This window comes from Microtus ochrogaster, chromosome 15 (genome assembly GCF_000317375.1).
Source record: "Microtus ochrogaster isolate Prairie Vole_2 chromosome 15, MicOch1.0, whole genome shotgun sequence".
In the NCBI taxonomy this organism is placed as follows: domain Eukaryota; kingdom Metazoa; phylum Chordata; class Mammalia; order Rodentia; family Cricetidae; genus Microtus; species Microtus ochrogaster.
The window spans coordinates 32,160,850-32,179,628 of NC_022017.1; the positions used below are offsets into that span (position 1 = coordinate 32,160,850).

The following is an 18,779-nucleotide window of genomic DNA, read 5'->3' on the forward strand; positions in this document are numbered from 1 at the left end:
TTCGTAGTGGTGGTATAGGTCGCTTGGCACTTTTAGCCTTTCAGCATGTACTTATTGCCTCCCCTGACTCCTCCCAAGTTTAATAACCCTCTCCCCTTGGGGTCTGAAAAGAACCTTCCAGATGCATCTCAGTCTTGGTTCTAGAGGACAATCCCAGCGTGGGGACTGAGCATGCTCCTGACCAGCTTGGGCTGTTTGGGGCTGGACTTCTCTGGCCCAGCGTCTTGCGCCCTCCACAGGCTGGGCGGGCTGGCAGGAGAGCCTGCAAGCAGGCGGGGTTTGGCCTCAGGGCAGCCTGGCGCGTCTAGGCTCTCCTGGCGGACAGGGTGGGGGATAGGAGCGGCGCCTCCCAGCCAGTCGCACAGCCTACCGCGGTGCGCAGAGGCTGCAGGAGCAGAGCCGAGCGGCAGGGAGGGCTCTCTAGGCCTTGAGCGCATGCTGTGTGGGGCTTAGGTTTGGGCTTAGGTCCCGGTGGGGGAAGGAGAAGCGCAAGGGCGCTGAGGTGAGCAAAGCCCAGAGACTCAGCCAGGGCTCAAGTGCAGTCTCTCATTCTTCTCTCAGGCGGGGGAAGAATTCCCTTAACCACATTCACAACCTTGCCTCGGGCACCTTAGCTGGGGCTGCCAGGAGGCCGTGGTGGCCGGGCAGCTGTTGCACCAAGAGGGGGCAGCTGCGGAGTTCCATAACCATAGCAACCGCATCAGTACCAAGGCGGCAGTGGCGGCGGCGGCGGCAGCGGCGAGGGCAGCATCCGTTTGCTCCTCCTCCAGGCAGCCTCACAGTGGAGACCTGAGACACAGCTCGCAGGTGCCGTGGACTCCTTGGTCCGCCCACGGTCGCTGCCAGTGTTGGCTGCTGGAGAAGGTGAGAAGAAGAGAGCGGGACCAGAGCTGGAACTGGGCCCTAGGTGAGAGAGAGCGAGAGCCCTGCAGTGGGAGACAGGTAGGTGAGAACGCTCTGGGGTCACCAGCTGTAAAACTCTCTCCTTTGTGGCAGTGACGTTTTGGGAAGCGCGGATGCTAGTTGGATAGCTTTCTATTACTAAGTGAGGATTCTGCCGCGAAATGTGTTTTTATCTTTCTCTATTTTCTCCCAGATCTCTCTGTCCTCTGATCTTGCCCCATATGTGGGCAAGTCTTGAGAGGACAAGAAGGAACACTGATGTGACTGGGTGAATAAGGTGGTTCCCCGGGGGCTCATTTAGACCTGTCTGTTCAGGTCTTCTGAGCCACTGAGGAGCAAGCTCAAAAGACCTTGTTGAGATGAGATGGAGGGGGTTACGGTCTCTGTTCTGTGTGGGGCAGCTGACCCAGAGACCTTCTCTTTTGGGGGTGGGATGCAGTGTAGTTCAGTTGTGGTACAGAAAGGGACCATAACACACAACAGCTCTTCATAGGTAAAACCAGCTTTAAACACAACCACCGCAGGACATATTTAGACAGGGTAGTAGTAACTCTTATGCGAGGACCAAGGAGTACCCCTAGAGTTTACTGTGCTGTAGATAAGATGCTTTGATTGTAGGGGGGATCTGATAGTAAAAGAAATAAGATTTTTCAACCAGCGTTAGGAAGAGACTCTCCTCCCATCCTCCTCATCTACTTTCCCCCTCCCTCCCTGATGCCAGCAAAACAAAAACTGGATGGTGTTCAGAGACACCCTCCAGCCCTTGGCCACTGACAAACCATCCCACTTTCAGACAGCTAGAAAAGAGAACCCCACTTCAGTCCCTCATATAAACTAGGGGACAATGTTTTCCACTAGGTTCCAATGCTCTTAATGTTAAGTTTATTTTAAACCCTGGATTCACTTGGTATCTACACTGTATGATGGACTGTTAACTGCGTCTTTGGGCCAGGGAGAGGGCTGGAGATTTTTGGCACATGATTTCACCCAGTTCAGTTGGGAGAAGAACCCCAAAAGACCCAATGGGAAGAACGTCGAGTTTGATGGATAATTTGAGTCAAAACCTCTTCCTAGAGTTGAGCAGATTTCTGAAGAATTTCCAGGACAGGTAGCCACTGACTGTGAAAGGGTTCTCTTTTTATATCCTAGCCTCAGGGGACTGTGATAAGACCCAGTTAAAAGGGCATGTTCTTTAATTGGGCTTTTAATTTATGATGTGGTTATGTTACCCAAGAGGATGTGATCTGGCCAGTATTTCATCTGGGGATTTATGCCACAAGGAGAACAGTATATTATAGGGAGATGGTACATTGTCACGTAGAGGAAAGAGGGCAAGAGTCTGGAGTCAGAAATGGGTCTCAACTCTGTTTATATGATACACCTGTTGTATGACCTTGAATTGCTCCTACCTTGTTGGGACTTCCCTCGTTTATAGCATGGGATACTAGCAACCCTTGGAGTTTGCTAGGCTCTCCTAACAACCAAATGTAATGGGAGAGGGTACAAGTGGGGAAGGATTTTAAAGTCTGATGACTAATGCAATTTTAAGAAAAGCATCATTTTCTAAAGAACAAGTCTCAGATTAGCAAGGCATGACATAGATATCACCTATGGAAGGAGCGGAAATACTCCTCAGTGAGTCATGGCTGGAATACTGTCTTGTTCTGGAGATACCTGGGCAATATAAAAAGGGCTTTATTTGGGGTAAACACTGCATGTCCTTCTTGTTTGTGACTGCTGAAGGTCAAGAGCTTTGCTGTGGAAGGTGGTGCTCCAGTCTGTCCATCAGTGAGTTCTGTGTAGCACAGAGTGGACCAAACATTGGAGAGCGCAGAGAGGTATTTGCAAAAAGTGAGGATTCCGTTAAATGCTGCACACACTGTGGGTTCTTTGTGAACTGCAATTGTTTCAAATCCAGCTCCACTCTGTAATGCCAGATTTATTTGATGAACCTGACCAAATCCGTAGAGTTAGATTTAACTGCTGAGGGAACTGTAATCTCTGAAAGGAGCCAGGCCTGGTGTTCTGCCCTTCTCTGCTTGTTTGTGCTTCTGCGTTGGCCCATGCTGGTGTCTTTGCCAAAAGTAACCATTCCTCACTTTCTCCTTCTTTTTGTGAACCAGTTCAAAGGCCCCATCAGACCTGGAGCCTTCCCAACAGGACATTCTGTACCTGTTGTGACGGGAAGAGTGTGTTGTGTCATTGCTTGTATACACACGTCTTTTCTCTTTAGACTCTATGTTTCATAAGGGCAGAGGCTTCTGCCTACCTGGCCTTGCTGGTGGCTCCACAACCTATTTTGAATGGTGCTGAGTGAGAGAATAGACTTTATCCACAACCTGACCACATGTCCTGGAAGAGGTACCACAAAGTCTGTTCCTGGTACCTTCCTGTCTCAGGCTGCAGCAAGCCAGAGTGATGTTTGCTACTCTGCTATGCATTGTTTAGGGCCAGACCACTGAAGCAGAGTGAAAGGTACCACAGGCACAAACTTAGTCCCAAAACATTCATTTCTTTTCCAGGGACACTTTAGAATTGTTGCAGTCTGGTGCTAAATGGCTTTCATATAACATTTGCTGAGTGTTTCAGATAGGATGTGTTCCATTTAGAATGTATTTCTGGTCCTTCCATTTAACTCTTTTAACAGCTTTCATAAAATGGGAAACTGTACAAACAGGCTTGAGAGAGCCTAGGACTGGGCACGGGTTCTAAGAGGACTGAGAGCTAGGGTGCTAGACTCCCCTTTTATCTCAGTTTCCTCATTTGTAGCATATAACTGTTGACATCAAACTCACAGTTGATGCTGACCACTTAGGAACAGCAGTGCAGGAAGAAAAAATAACACCTTCCCATGACCCACAAAGTACTCAGCATCAGCACATGCTCTCTTTTACTTCATTTCTTCCAGAAAATGAGCAGCAAGCCTGAGCTTAATTGCACAGGCCTGGAGGAGATGCACTCCAAAGCCCCGCCTCCTCTTCTTGTTAGCTCTCTGTGACCTTCAGTAAATCATTCTATTCCCTCGGCCACTTGCCTTCCCTGTAAGATATCATAATGACGGTTACCTTCCCAGATTGGCTCAGAAGACATAAAGTAAGAAAAATGGCATGTGACTTCCCGATGAAAAATATAGTTGCCAATTATAGAAGGTTCCGGCATTATTTTAAATGCCCCAAATCCATTTCTTTCCTGTATTGCATCTATAAAATAGACATTGAGATTGATGAAGGGGTAGAAGGAGAGAGGGAGAGAGAGAGAGCAAGCGAGAGAGAGAACACCTTTTGGTTATACGTGAGATGTGAGAGTCCGTGAGGGAGGAGAGTCCAGTTAGTTGTGGTTCTGGTTCTGATTCAGGAATGGGTTCTAATTCTGACATTGTTTATAGGACTGTTGACCTGTCCCCCATGTTCAGACCTTGGTTCCATTATCTACAATTGGCCTGGAGGATTTCAATGGCCCTACTTACTTGTCTTTCAGTACTCATATACGTTGACCTATGCTCTCTTTACCGAGGTTTCCTCTGTGGTCTTCTATCTCTGGCTCTCCATCTATCCTTTTCATCAAACCTTAGAACTTGTTCAGAACTTTAGACTTCAAAGCCTAATGCCACCACTGACACCAGGAGTCTTTTCTTTCCTTGTGAAGGTAAGATGTTGAACATGATCTTTGGCCTTTGGGATTTTTCTGATACCTCAGTCCACCTCTCCCCAGGTAAAATGTTTTGCTGCAATGTCTAGCCTGCAGGAAGCACTTTATTTAACCAACTGGAAGGTGCATATATGAATTCTGATATTATCTGACAGGGTTAGTGGAATCTGTACGATCTCTAATGCTTTTGGATCTCCTGGACTATGGGTGATCAGCAATGTTGAATGTTTCTGCTGAAACAGGAGCCATTTTTAGGTGACTACACAGTAGTCTCTGACGTTGTAGTAGAGGCTGATCGCACCGCCCCCAAAGGTGACTGACACCATGAATCAGTCTCTGTGACCCCCCCCCCCCTTAGTGTGGGTTGAGTGGGATCCTGCTCATTGGGTGTATAGAGTTTATGTAAAAAATTTTTTCCCTCTGTCCTTCCATATGCCAGACCTGGAAGTTCCACCATGAACTGGGTAAGGTCCTGCTAATAAACTTAGCATCTGTTTTGGGTATCAAACATTAGAAGCGAGAAGAATGCACCAGGTCAGGTTCAGGTTATATGAGCCAGGGGAATGGCCTTCTGCCCATTTCCTGGAAGAGACTGTCAAGGTGGATTTTAAATAATAGAAGAGATCTAAGCTCTGGTCTGAAAGAATATCTGTGTGGAGAACAGAGGGAAAACAAGTGGGTATAGGAGGTGACATGAAAACGGAAGAAGAAGTGCCAGGAAGTGAGTACGAGGCTGGGCTGAGGTAAAGTCTTGTCCGTGGAATCTGGTGAGATGGAGAGAGGTGACATCACTGAAAGTCTGCACCCAGCCTCTTAAGTGTTCCCTCTCCTCTGAAGGTCATGGGAAGCCATGGAAAAACCAGTATTTGTGCAGAGTGCTCTTGTCTCTCTAGCTACAGACTAGAGGAGCTAGATCAAATGAAGCATGGGATGGCCTGATAAATAACCTGGCAGGTAAGAGTTGCTTGCAGTTGGGCCATGGGAGCCAGGATGCAGAGAACAGGAGGTAGCAAGTCGTGTGATAATGGTGCCGGAGAACTGACCATGCTGCTTCATCTCTCAGACAAATGTCCGAGGGGAGCATTGTCAGGAGTGGGGACCAGTGAGGGAAAAGGAAAAGAAGGGACACAGTTGTTTCCCTGGCTGTCTTCCAAGACTCACTACAATCACTCTGGGTCTGCTCCTTTCACCCTGTACCTGAACTAATCAATCTGACTTTGAGTTGGCACGCTGGCCTCCCTGGTGAGCCTCTGTACGCAGCAGCTGGCTTGATGGTTGGAAAATTGAAATGGAATTTGATAAATCAAAGCCCTTCTCTGTTTTTGTAACCTAGAGCTGAAAACCTCTCTCCAAACTTTAACCTATTCCCACCCCAAGATAGACCCTCATCGTAGCATCTCTTACTGTCCCCACCTGTCACGATACTCATTTTTAACCTCTGGTCATCTTGTTCATATCCAGCAGTCCACAGAGATGCATTCTCCTGGGATCCCCTTTTCTTCCAAAAGCAAATGTTCATTTGCAACTTCTTTTGGTAGCAGCTACCGTGTCTCCTTATGAGAAAATTAGTCCACCCTTTGTCACCTGCTTCTGAACAACATCTCTCTTTCCCCTATCTTTCCCTGCAGTACTTTAAAAAGTGTACCATGGAACTCCCACTGGTAGAACAAATTTTCTCAAGTGATGTGTGCTCAGTGTGTGCATACTTGAACAAACGGATTCACGAATGAATATAGCATTGGCTTCTGAGAACTCCCAGAAGAATAGGTCCTCTGCGAGATGAGTCCATGTTTGTCAAGTGGACGAGTGTATGAAGGACAACAAGATTTCTAGACTCTAGGGTAAATGATGATCCCAACATTAAAATGATGCGGAAGATAAACAATGACATTCTCAATGATAGATTAAAAATTAAACCATTAATCATTACAGGTTACATCCCTCTGATGTACTCTGCATGTCCTGGCAGTTGGACATCAAGACCACTCATAAATGCTTCATGAGACATGGAAACCTAGAGAAGTCCCTGTTTGATGAGTCCCTAGTGTGGCATTCACTGGAAGGTCTGGCTGCTTGGTGTTCATTCATACTATATTTTAGGCATTTTTTTTTCTCTCCAGTGTTTGATGTCATGACTTATATTTTAATCAAAGTTAATAGTTTTTTTTTTTTGTTTGGCTTCACAACATAGGGAAGTTTTCCCCTGAGAACTTCCTTTCTAATTTTGTGTTAGGTGAAGTGATGTCACAGTTTCTGAGATCACAGTCTTCAGCTATGGAGGATTGGTAAGGGTAATGAAGAGAAGGGGTGTATTCCATCCTGAGGGGTGAGGGAACGTTGGGCATGTAGCTATTCCCGAGGCAGAGCCACCTGTTTCCCTCTGATGGAATGTTTTGTTAGAGCACAACAGGAAGTCTCTGTATGGACATGAGCTATGGCCGGAATAGCGAAGATGGCTCTGATTCAGACTTGTCTACCTCTTCCAACAAGATGCACCTCCTGGTAATGTCTCAAGGAAAGGCTCCCGTGGAGGCTTCGTTGACATACCAGTGCCTCTCTTTTCCCCCAACAGTCAGTTAAATTCCTTTGACTTCAGCTTTGACTTGAGTGTCTGACTTTTTTATGTCCAGACATTTATTCTTCTTGGGCTATTACATTTTAGTGAGCTGAGTATCTGGAGTCATCTGCTATGAGAAACCTGATAGAGACAAAAAATGAATAAGAACTTAAATATAAGTGCTGGAGAGGCTGCTTGTCACTCTTACACAAAGCCCTGGCTTTAACTATCTGTAACAAACACATACACACACACACACACACACATGCACGCACACACACGTGCACATTCATCTAAATGTCTAAGACAGTCTAGAACAGATAATCTGAAACAAATTATGTCCCTCAAGCAGGACGTGGGGCAACTGTCCTAACTTGTGCAGTGAAGGGACTTGATATACCATAACTCATCTAGTCCACATATATTTTATAAGAACACTTTATGACCCCTGTTCTGTCCTAGAAGCTTAGAGGGCTAAAGACAATGTTTCTTCCCTTAAGAAGTACACAGACTATGAAAAGAAACAGAGTGGAGAAATCACAGAACAGAATAGGTCAACCACAGAAGTGACTCTTCCAGGGATGTGCTATGAGAAATAGGTTAGAAGGATGATATTCAGCCATGACTAGACCAGGTGGGTAGCTTCTGGGAGGGAAAGATACCTAAAAGAGGACATAGATGGTAGGTTGATGTTAGATAGACAAACATGGCGTATGGAGATAGGGTAAAGTCAGTATTGGGACCAGCATTTGCATAGGACACTGCACACTGAGGGATGAATAGGTCTGAAGTACCTGGGGGAGGTTTGAAGCAAGGGTGAGAAGAAAGAAAGGTAGATAGTTAAGCACACACTGAGCCAAACAGGGTCTTGGGCACCTTACAGGGGAATTTAGTTTTATCTGGATCCAAATGTGAGTGGTGGGCAAATTTTACAGTGAGGAAATATCACTAAATTCTTGTCTTTAAAGTTTTCCATTCTGTCTACAGTGTAGAAAAGGCACAGGGAGAATATAGGCAGTGCAGAGGCCAGAGACAGTAGTTAGATGGGGGGCACATGGAGGCAAAGACATCCCAACTCAAATCAAGGTAGTACATGGAACTGGAGACATGTCAAGTCAGTGGACTCTGAGGGCTTTGCTAGATGACCCAGCACACCATGCAGGAGAGTGGATGGGGTTACTAACTTGTTCTGACACATGGACTTGTTGTTGAATTTTGACTGGGGGACATAAGGCCAAGAGAAAAGGTTTTAAGGCGGGAAATGATGAATTCTCTTTGAATAAAGTAATGTAAAATCTCTGAAGCTGTACATATATATTGTAGGTAAGTAGAGATATATCAGAAAGCTTAGGGGAAAAAAGATCTTGGATGCTTGTGTGGAATTAAGAAGCCATGGGCAGACATTTCTTGAGACGACAGGAATGGAAGTTATCACCCTAAGCAAATCAATAAAGAGAAGAACTCTTTATGAGAAAGGGGATCCTGAATATTATTAATTGGATTTAATGAGTTATAAAAATGACATGAAATGAAAACAGAGATGAAAAGTATTTAGAGAGACTGGGGAGCTGGAGAGAGGGAGAGAATGAAGGATAGAGGTGACCAATGTACATGCACACATATATGGATTTTAAAAATGCTGTAATAAATATTTAAATAAATAATTACATTTCTACCAATTAACTTCTAAGGCACATAGAATTCCAATAAGTTAAAACATTGGTTTTATTTGAGAAGAGATGAGAGAATTGAGAGTGGGGGTGGGAACAAGAGAGGGTACTGTTGAGGTCAGCGTGATCAAAGTATTTTATATACATTCATGAAAAGACATAGACTCATTGATTTCTGAAATTAATATATGGTCATAAAGTTTATCAAGATAGAAAGCATCACTATTCTAAACTCACAGGCCCTCTACCTCTTCCCACTCAAAATGAAAAGCACAAGTCAATCTTTCTCCTGGGTAGTTTCCCTTCTTAGGGACTTCTCTATGAAGACACTGCTGGCAGGGTCACACTATCCCTAAGGCCCCTATGGTTCACTTCTTCCCTGGCTCAGGCCCTTTCTTCACAGAGTTCTCTCTGGAAACTTCTCCACATTTCTAGGTCCTGAAGTTGCTTTATTTTTATTCATAGTGTTAGAATAATCTTAAGAAGAATTTGTCCACCAACGCAAATAATTCAAATCAGACCAAATTAGACCGAATCAAGGCCCACCCTTACTGCAATACTTCTGGGTGGCCGGGGTCATGGCGAGGGAAAGGGAGAGAGACAGAGCGGGGGGTGGGAGCATGCAAAACCCAAAGACCACATTTTCTTTTTCTCAATGGCAGCCTAAATAGCCTGTAGGAGTAGTCCTGACTCTCCCTGGGGAGGGGTCAGCGCTTGGTGGGCTTCCCGGAGGTGGTGTCTGGACCAAGGCAACTCCCAGGGAGAGGGGGCTTGAAATAGAGCTTCCTGCTCCATTCCTGCTCCAAGGGTGGATGCTATGGGCTGGGGTGACACTGTCAATCAATCACATAGTGTTCATGATTCTATCATTCTCTGAAATAGTAGTATAGATATATCAAATTATTTTCTTACTGACTCTCTGTCTTACAAGGTAGTGTGCTCGGAAGTACCTAGACTTCGCTACATTTATAACTGCATCCAATACTCAGGAGAGTTCCTATATACAAACAGCATGCAATAAATGTTTATAAAATAATAATGAATTAATATTCGAAATCTCCAATAATAAAATACTGCTTTCGATTTTCAGTTTAAAATCGGTAACCACAGCGTGACTGAAGCATTGTCAGCACAGCCTGGTCAGAAGGTGGGCATCTGGTTCAAGGGCACACTGAAACCGGGTCCCAGATACTGCTCCTTCTCTGAGGCAGCCTTCCCTGCCTGTATCTTTTGCCAACACTGGCAAAAGTCTTCCAGGTTGCAGTTTAGTGGGAAAGACACTACAACACAGCACATAGTTCATCACCAGGACTTAGAGTAGGGCAGACTGAGCCATCCAGCAGATGACTGCTACCCAGGATACTGCTTAGCCCAGGGGTGAATGTTTTATCATTTCTTGGGAGTCATTTCCTATTGAGACCAGTAATTATGGCGCAGCAGTACAGCCACCCTGTTGTATTTAGTCCAAAGATAAGAGCCATGTTCTCTTGGATAGTGATTCTTAACCCGAACGATGTCAAGGATTCATTGAACATGTGATAAAATACACAGCCACTCTTTTCAGAGAAAGCTAATGAAACACATCCTGTTAAACCTTACCAGAGTCATCACGGAATCCCCAGTTCTCTCACGGTTCCCAGTGAAGAACAGATCTTTGGATAGGGCTTCCTTGGAACTGTGAAGATCCTGCATGTGCGTCATATGGTGGATGCATTCTTACTGAGCTTCTGCACAGCATGTTGTCTGAGTGCACGTAAGACAGGAGTTTGTCTACTAAAAAAACATCATCTTTACAGGGAAGCATGTCTTGGGTTGAATGCTGTTTCTGACTGGAGTTAACACCTTGTCCATCTGTCCTGGGATTGCCCAGTTTTCTGGGAAACCTCTCAGTCCTGGATAACACAGCTGGGATGGTCACACTAGTTCTAATACTTGTTAGTTCAAGGACCCCTAGGCAGTTCCTTGGTCTTGTCGAGGGTCTTGCTACTCTGTGTCTTTGGTCAATTTCCTGAGATACAAAGCCAGAGTTGGGATTCTTGAGAGTGATGGACTGATGTTTTGTCTATTGAAAGAGGTCAGGGAAAGAGAGAGAGGTTGGGGGGAGGGAGGGAATGAGGTAAAATGGGAATGAGAGAGAGGGATAAGAGAGAGCAAGAGTGGAAGAGGGAGAGAGAGGGAGGGAGAAGACAGAGAGAGGAAGAAGAAAGGAGGGGAAAGGGGGAAAGAGATGGAAGGAAAAACAGAAAAGAAAAGAGAAGGAGAGAGGACAAACAGAGATGTTGGTATAGTTCTGGTCACAGTCTAATTGTTCTTGAGGCTCTGGGCTCCACATGGCCTGTAGTATAAGGGCCAGGATTGTGTGATGGCCTGTGTATCTGTCTTTGGCCACATTTCTTCTCAAATATTTGTGAGCAAGGAAGTTACTATTAGCCGGGGACAGTTCTCAGGAGGCTTTCTTAACTATGTCCTGTGTGTTATCAGCCAACACAAGAATTTGGTGAAGGGCACCCAATAGAGTGCCACTCATCACCTTCAATACATTATAACCTATTTCCATCGGAGCTCACCCAGCCTGCTTTTGATATAAACCAGATGCTCAGGGAAGTATCCAGAAAAACATACTGCTGTGCAAGGGTCCCCTAACTTTGGAGTGCTTAGAAGCCAGGCAGCTTTGCCATGCCTTCCTTTTCCATTTTCGCTGCACTGTTTGTTGCTTGTTTCTCACAAAACATGAATATATTTTAGCTACAAATAAGAATGAAATATTGTCATTTGGATAAACATAGATGGAGGCATCAAGAGGTAAAATAAGCCAGCATAGACATAAAAGCATCCAAATGGGTTTCATTCTATGAAAGAACTTACTGTTTGGGAGAGAACTCACAAATTTGTTGCTCAAGGCCAAATGGTTAACCCTAAACACAGAAGTGCTGAAAGAGAGTCATGCACAGCGGAGGCTTCCTCCCAGATCCGGGATTAGGCACAGACCACACACATAAACACCCTTTTCACAGAGAGATCCTTTATTAAGCAGGGAAGAAAAGTTAACCTGGCTGCTTTCTGACTTAGGCAGAAAAACAGTAGCAAATGACCTTGCAGGTGTAATTTTAAGAAGAGAGAGAGGGGAGGTTTGCGTTAGAATGGGCTTAGGAGGCAGTGGTAGAGGAGATAGAGGAAAGCAAGAAGGGGACCGAACAAGGGAAAGGGGTGGGAGTATTTGTCCCAGAGGGACAAAGGACCGCCTCTGCACAGAGGGGAGACAGACATGGCACATAGGCAAAGGACAGGTTATAAAGGTAAAATGGGAAACCCCGTGGTAAAATGAGGTGTTTAGCTTGGGCATGCTAATTAGATGAGCTAAAGGGAACTTTCTTTTGCTGAACTTCAAAACTTCAAGAGCTGAACCTTGGTAGGTAGCTTCAGGAGGAGAAAGTGGCCAAATCAGGGAATAGACCTTGGTGACTAGCTTTAGAAATTTAATCTAACTTTTTTTTTTGTCAAGATAGAGGGAATGGGGGGAGGGAGCAAGGCCTGTCAGAGCCATAGTCTATGGATTCAGCAACATTCTTCCCTTGATCATGGTTAGAAGCTCAGCTTCCTCATGGATGATCTCAACACTTCAATTGTGTGTGCTACTTAATTTGTGTTACCTTTGGTTTCTTTTCCCCTGAAGCAAAGATAAAATGCATCTCACGTGGACCTGTTACTAGTAATAATACTATACTAATAAAATGGAACAGATTCAATTACAATTCACAGTTCACAGTGGGAGATTATTTAGTGCTTGCTCTGATTAAAGAGTGACCTGAATACTTTAGTATCCATTAAGAAGAGGCAGCATTTTACTCTTTAAGATAATTTACTGGTTTTTATTTTATGTGTATTGTTTGCCTACATGTATGTATGTGTGTATATCTACCATGTGTGTGCAGTTTTGCTTAAGGCCAGAAGATGATATTGTAGCTCCTAGCCTTGGAGTTATAGAGAGTTTGGGGACTCTGTGTGGGTGCTAGGAACTAAAGCTGAGTCCTCTGCAGGAGTAGCAAGTGCTCTTAACTACTGAGCCATCCCTCTATCCCCTGAAGCAAAAAACAAGGTTGCCCGGGTTAGATTTTTACTTAATGGTGTATCTCATAGGATAGATCATGGGATGACAGTGTTTGTTAGGTAGCACCTTGGACCTTCTGTGTTGCACTTGGGAGATGATTTAGGGGTTCTAGAACATTCATGTGTGACCATTCTAAGCAAGGACTTAATTGAGAAGCATAGCTAGCAGTGAGTCTTCAAACCAACCAACAAACAACAACAAAAAATACCAAACTATAGTCTATAGACTTGACTGGAGTGATACAAAAGAGAGATTTCTGAAGTAAGTAGCATCTGACACTGATGAAATCAAATATAAAGTATTTTTTATTCGAAAGACTGGATATAAGTTATCTGGAAATAGGTTTCTAGGGCACACAGCATGTGAGGTGTTACTTCAGGTAGATGAGATGCGGCTTTTATGAAACCTTGTTGATTTTAAATGAGAGCATAAAACGCACTGAAGAATAAATTACCCTTTTCTGTTTGTTTAAAGGAAATATATAAAGATAGGATTAACTTTCAAATCTTGGGACCAGGGTAGAATCTGTCAAGTGTGGCATTTCAGCATGCAGGTTTCTGTTGGCCTTTAGAAGGAATAGGATGGTTATTTATATAATTGCTTCTGAATCACACAATAAGGTTTCCTTGCTTTTTTGTTGTTTCTTCTTAGTTTTTAAATTGCATGAATATTGGAAATAAAGAGTGACCAATACAATCATGTTGAAGGGATATTTTAGCCTTATCAGTGTGTTGATATTTTATTTGTGCTATAGCAAATAAAGCTATCCTGAGGATCAGAGTGTGGAGTGATCACTAGTTAGCCATAGAGGCCAGGTAGTGGTGGCACACACCTTTAACAAAAGCCTGTTGATCTCTGTGAGTTCAAGGCTAACCTAGGCTACAGGAGATCGATCTAAAAGAGAAACAGAGCCGGGTAGTGGTGGCTCACACCTTTAATCCCAGTACTTGGGAGTCACATGCTTCTAATCCCAGCACTAGGGAGGTGAAGAAAGGAAGGGATATGGCTGGCTGGAGAGAGGAATGTAAGACAGGAGGAGATAGGAGCTCAAGGCATTCAGTCTGAGGACTTGTAGAGACAGGATATCCCTTTCGGTCTGAGAATTTCATAGAAGTAAGAACTAGTGACTGGCTGTTTTACTTCTCCGTTCTTTCAGCATTCAACCCCTAATAGCTGACTCTGGGTTTTTATTATTAAGCCTGATTAGAATTCCTGCTACATATCAGTCAGCACTGAAGATGAAGGAAAGTTCTTTCTAAGGCCCTCTGTGTGCCGGGGCTAAGGAAGGTTCGTTCACTCTTAGATAACACTCTTACTTGAACTCTATGTAGAACCTACTGTCAGCCACAGAGGAAGGGGAGGAGAGGAGGCACAGAGATGGTCAGTACTTGCTCTCAGTTACACAGCAAACCTGAATGGAAGCCAAAACTTTATTCCATGGTAGTTTGGTCGCCAAAAACATTTCCTTTCCCTATCACTTTGCAAAAGACTCTTGTGAAGTATCTTTAAAATTTAGCTACTCATCATTAAAAAAAAAAAACAACAACAACAAAGAAAACAAGGCTTAAAAGCCATCCAAAATAACCCTATGTCCAGTTTACCATGAAGTTTTTCCATTCAGCTGCGAGTTTGGAGGATGTGATTAAACCCTTGTTTGATGACTTGGAGAAGGTGATTCATTTAGGGGGTTGTGGATGATTATTAATGCCAGGTCTGCTCCAACATCTTTGGACTGTGAACATGGCTATACAGAAATACCATTCATAGGATTAACAAACTGCTCATGTTAAATACACAAGCAACAGATGACTATAAAGCCAGGGCAAATCATGTTCTTTGTACTTATTCAGGTAAGAAGTCAAAACCTTACCTATTTATTTTTCAATACATTATTGACGATTGAATCAAAAGTGAAGGGAAATGCATTCCCAGAAATTCCTCATCTGCCCTTTTCTCTCTGCTTGTATGGTTTAATTCAGCATCCCTCTGGATGTTTGAATTCCAAATCAGTGACTAATGTTTATGCTGGAACTTCTGGGATGTTAATGAAATATATTATGTACATCTAGACTTAAAATCAGTATGCTATTTTTAAGATGTGTCACATGTGAAGTTAAAACGGAGGCTATGTTGAAACAGTGGAATGCAGTGGGAGACAGACATTGCAGAGTTGGTGAGTGAGTGTGCCCAGGACTGGAAGCTTCCTTTGCAGGTATTCCTGGAGCCCTGAGTTTGGCCTTCAGGGGTAGAAAGGATGAGATATCACCCAAAAGAGGTTGGTGGATTCATTTACACTTTTGGCACAACCACTCTTTCTTTGGAAGAGCATGGGCATGTGTGCGTGTGCGCACCTGAACACACACACACACACACACACACACACACACACACACACACACACACACACCACTTTCATCTGGAACTTCCCTCACTGGTCCAGATCCATCTCAGTATTCATCTTATGTGGGAAACTTCCCCACCCCTCAGGGGGTTGAGCTTATCACTTCCTTCTGGGACCTCACAGAACTGGGCTTAGTTGGACCATCGTATCATTATAGTAAGAGGCTATGGTGTATGAGGGTAACAAATTTCTGAGATCCTAGCTCCCATCATGGTTACCTCTGTTCTCATGGCCAAGTTACTTGATCTGTGAACTTCATTCATAAAACTGAGATTAAAGAAAAGTTCATCCAGGTATGATACAACAAGCCAGAAATTCAGGCATTAGAAGAAATAGGGGTTGGGATCTGAAGCTTTTTTGGTTTGCATATCAAGTTCCTGACAAACCTGGGCAAGATAATAGGACTCTTGTCTTGGAATAGATGAATATGCTGTGATATCCAGCCAACAATAACTAACCCCCAAATACATAGGAGCAAACCTAGCCAAGGTAGTGAAAGACCTCTTCAGCGAGATGATGGAACAGTAAGGAAGAAACTGATAGCCAGGTCACTGGGGGATCTCCTGTTCTCATGGGATGGTAGATTAATATTACAATAGATATGTTACTGAAAATGATCAAAAGAGAAAATGGAATTTATACCAAAATTATATTCAGATACCTAAGGAAAAACAATTTCTGATGCTGATGTGAGACCACACCCCCCAAAAAAGAATAGCCAAATCATTCCAGAGCAAAAAGCAGTTAATGGAGATATCATAGAATCCGACTTCGAATTCTGTAACAGAGACATGATAATGAAAGAACATAATGGGACCAAAATGGACATGTTGACTCTTGGAATAGAACACAGGACCCAGGAATAAACATAAGCATATCCAAAAACATGCTGGTGCATTTGTCCCTGTGGGCATGTGTGGAGGCAGGGGAGTTCATGAGTGTCCACCCCAATCTTATTCCTTTGAGACAGGGTATCTCACTGAACCTGGAGGTAGGCCGAAAGCCAGAAAGTCCAGTGATCCTCCTGTCTGGGCTTCACTCTCAGTGCTGGGTTAAGGGTGCATGCTTGCCTCTCTCTCTCTCTCTCTCTCTCTCTCTCTCTCTCTCTGTGTGTGTGTGTGTGTGTGTGTGTGTAGCCACATTAATACTTTAAATCACTCTTTTCACAGCTAGTGTTCTTACACACTGAGCCATTTCTCTGGCTTCAGTTCTCCCTATACAATTATTTCTATTTTTATTTATGTGTGTCTATGTGAGTATACACCACGTGTGTGGGGGGGTGCCTGTGCAAACCAAGAGAGGACATTTGATTCCTTAAGTGCTGAAAATACAAGCAGTTGTCAACCACCTGAAGTAGATGCTGGAAACACCAACATTACACATCACAGAGCTACCTTCTTTCCATCGATGTGCTTACACTAGTATAACAATGCCACCCCTTCTGTGGATTGTACTGGGATTCACTCGATGTATATTTTGTTGGTTTGGGTATATAGGTTATATCTACCACTGTGGTATCTGATGTCCTAAATCTCTCAGGGTCAGTGACCTTTTCCATTTGTTTTCATAGTTTTACCTTTTCTAGTATGTCTTGTAGTTGGAATCACACAGTAGGTACTGCTTTCAGATCGCTTATTTTCCTTAATAATATACGTTTAAGACTCTTATGTACTTTTTCAAGATGCGACCACCCATTTCTTTTTAGTTTTGAATGATATTCCATCTTCTAGAAGTGCAACCACATGCTTATCCCTTCATTTACATCTTGATTGCCTCTAAATTTGAGTGTTTATGAATAAAGATTCCATAAATATTTGCATACAGTTTCGATTTAGGGGGGATAGACACAAGGGTTCATCTAGTTTAGGTAAGTACCAAGGGACATGATTGTACAGTAAGAGTGTGTTTGGCAACTGTCTTCCGTGCATTCTGTTTGTTTATCCAGCAAAGCCAGAGAATCTCCTTCATATCCCCATTGGTGTTTTTATTGTTTGTTTTCAAGTTAAGTTTTGGTGAGAGTCTGAAGAAAGGAGAGGCAATGACAATTAGTCTAGCAACTTCTAAAGGTACAGAGGATGCTGAAGGAATGTGTTGAATGTTGAGTGATTCTGAGGTTCTGGTGTAGACGGCAAAGTAGGTAGTGGTGTTACCTGCAGGCAAATGAAACATCAAAATTGAAGATTTTATACTTAGTCGGTGGCACATATTGGAGGTGTTTTTTGGGAATTTTTTTTTTATTTATAAAGGTTCTAGTGGATGCCAGTTATGTCATTGAGAGTAAACCTTGAGGATTAGATCCACCTTTGATTCTGGTCTGAGCTCTGTCTTGCCTGGCCCACCATGATGTGAAGCCTCAACCGCATACTGCTTTGAACTCCATCATGGCGCTATGGACTCTATCATGGCATCCCTACTGCGATGTACCCACACTGTGGGCCAACATAGTCTCTTCCTCCTTGATGTTGCCTATCTCAGAACATTGTCATCATGAAAAGAAAAATAACAAGTCTAGATGGAGGCTGCTCAACACATTGAGAATATAGAACAAAATCTTTATCATACACAATCTCTTCCAAGTGTCGTGAATAGAAATGTAGATAAGTTTAAAAACAAAAAGCAACCCCAGCTAAGAGCCCTAGCAATCGTGGAGTGCCCTTCCCCTGTAATTATGTTGGCGATTACCCCGTTATCATAGAACCTTCATCTAGAAACTGATGGAACCAGACGCAGAGATCCACATCCAAGCACCAGGCTGAATTATGGGAGTCCAGTCAAAGAGAGGAAGGAGGGATTATAAGAGCAAGGTGAAGATCATGATGGGGAAACCCATAGAGGCAGTTGACCCGAACTTGTGGGAGCTCACAGACTCTAGACCAACTAGGGATGCTGCATGGGATCAAACCAGGCCCTCTACATGTGGGCGACAGTTTTATAACCTGATCTGCTTGTGGAACATCTGGCAGTAGGACCAGGATCTGTCCCTAGTGTATGACCTAGCTTGTTGAAGCTCATTCCATATGGTGGGAAGCCTTGCTCAGCCTTGATGCAGGGGCTGGGAGGGGGTGGGCTTGGTCCTGCTTCAATTGAATGTGCCAGGCTTTGTTAATTCCCTGTAGGAGGCCTTTCTGAGGAGCGAATGGGGGTGGATTGGGGAGAAGTGGGGAGAGGGGAAGGGAAGGAGAAAGAAGGAAAGGTAATTGGTATGTAAAGTGAATAAATAAATAAAAACAAAACTCAAGAAGTAATGAGTGTTATGCAGAAGAATATAGAATGATAAGAGGAAGCAGAAAACTTGCTATGTTAGGGCCATAGGCATGCTCTCTCTAGAGTCATGTGAGCCTGCAGGAAGGACTTTATGTTAGAAGAAATGACTAGAGATCGTCAAGATGGTTCTGCAATATAATTTAACTCTTTTATGCTTTCAGTTTCTTTTTGAGACAGGGTCTGGAACAAGTGTAGACTGGGTAGCCTCAGATTCACAGAGATCCACCT

At 43.8% G+C, this 18,779-nt stretch overlaps 1 protein-coding gene across 2 annotated transcripts in view; it reads left to right on the plus strand.

Annotated features, from left to right (window-relative positions):
- The first annotated feature begins 259 nt into the window (after positions 1-259).
- The window catches only part of Fam135b (family with sequence similarity 135 member B), a 272,906-nt gene continuing 254,386 nt past the window's right edge, over positions 260-18,779 (plus strand). For both annotated transcript variants that reach the window (XM_005354527.2, XM_026782497.1), the window contains exon 1: positions 260-942. The gene's annotated coding sequence lies outside the window, so the exon portion shown is untranslated. The remainder of the gene's footprint in view (positions 943-18,779) is intronic.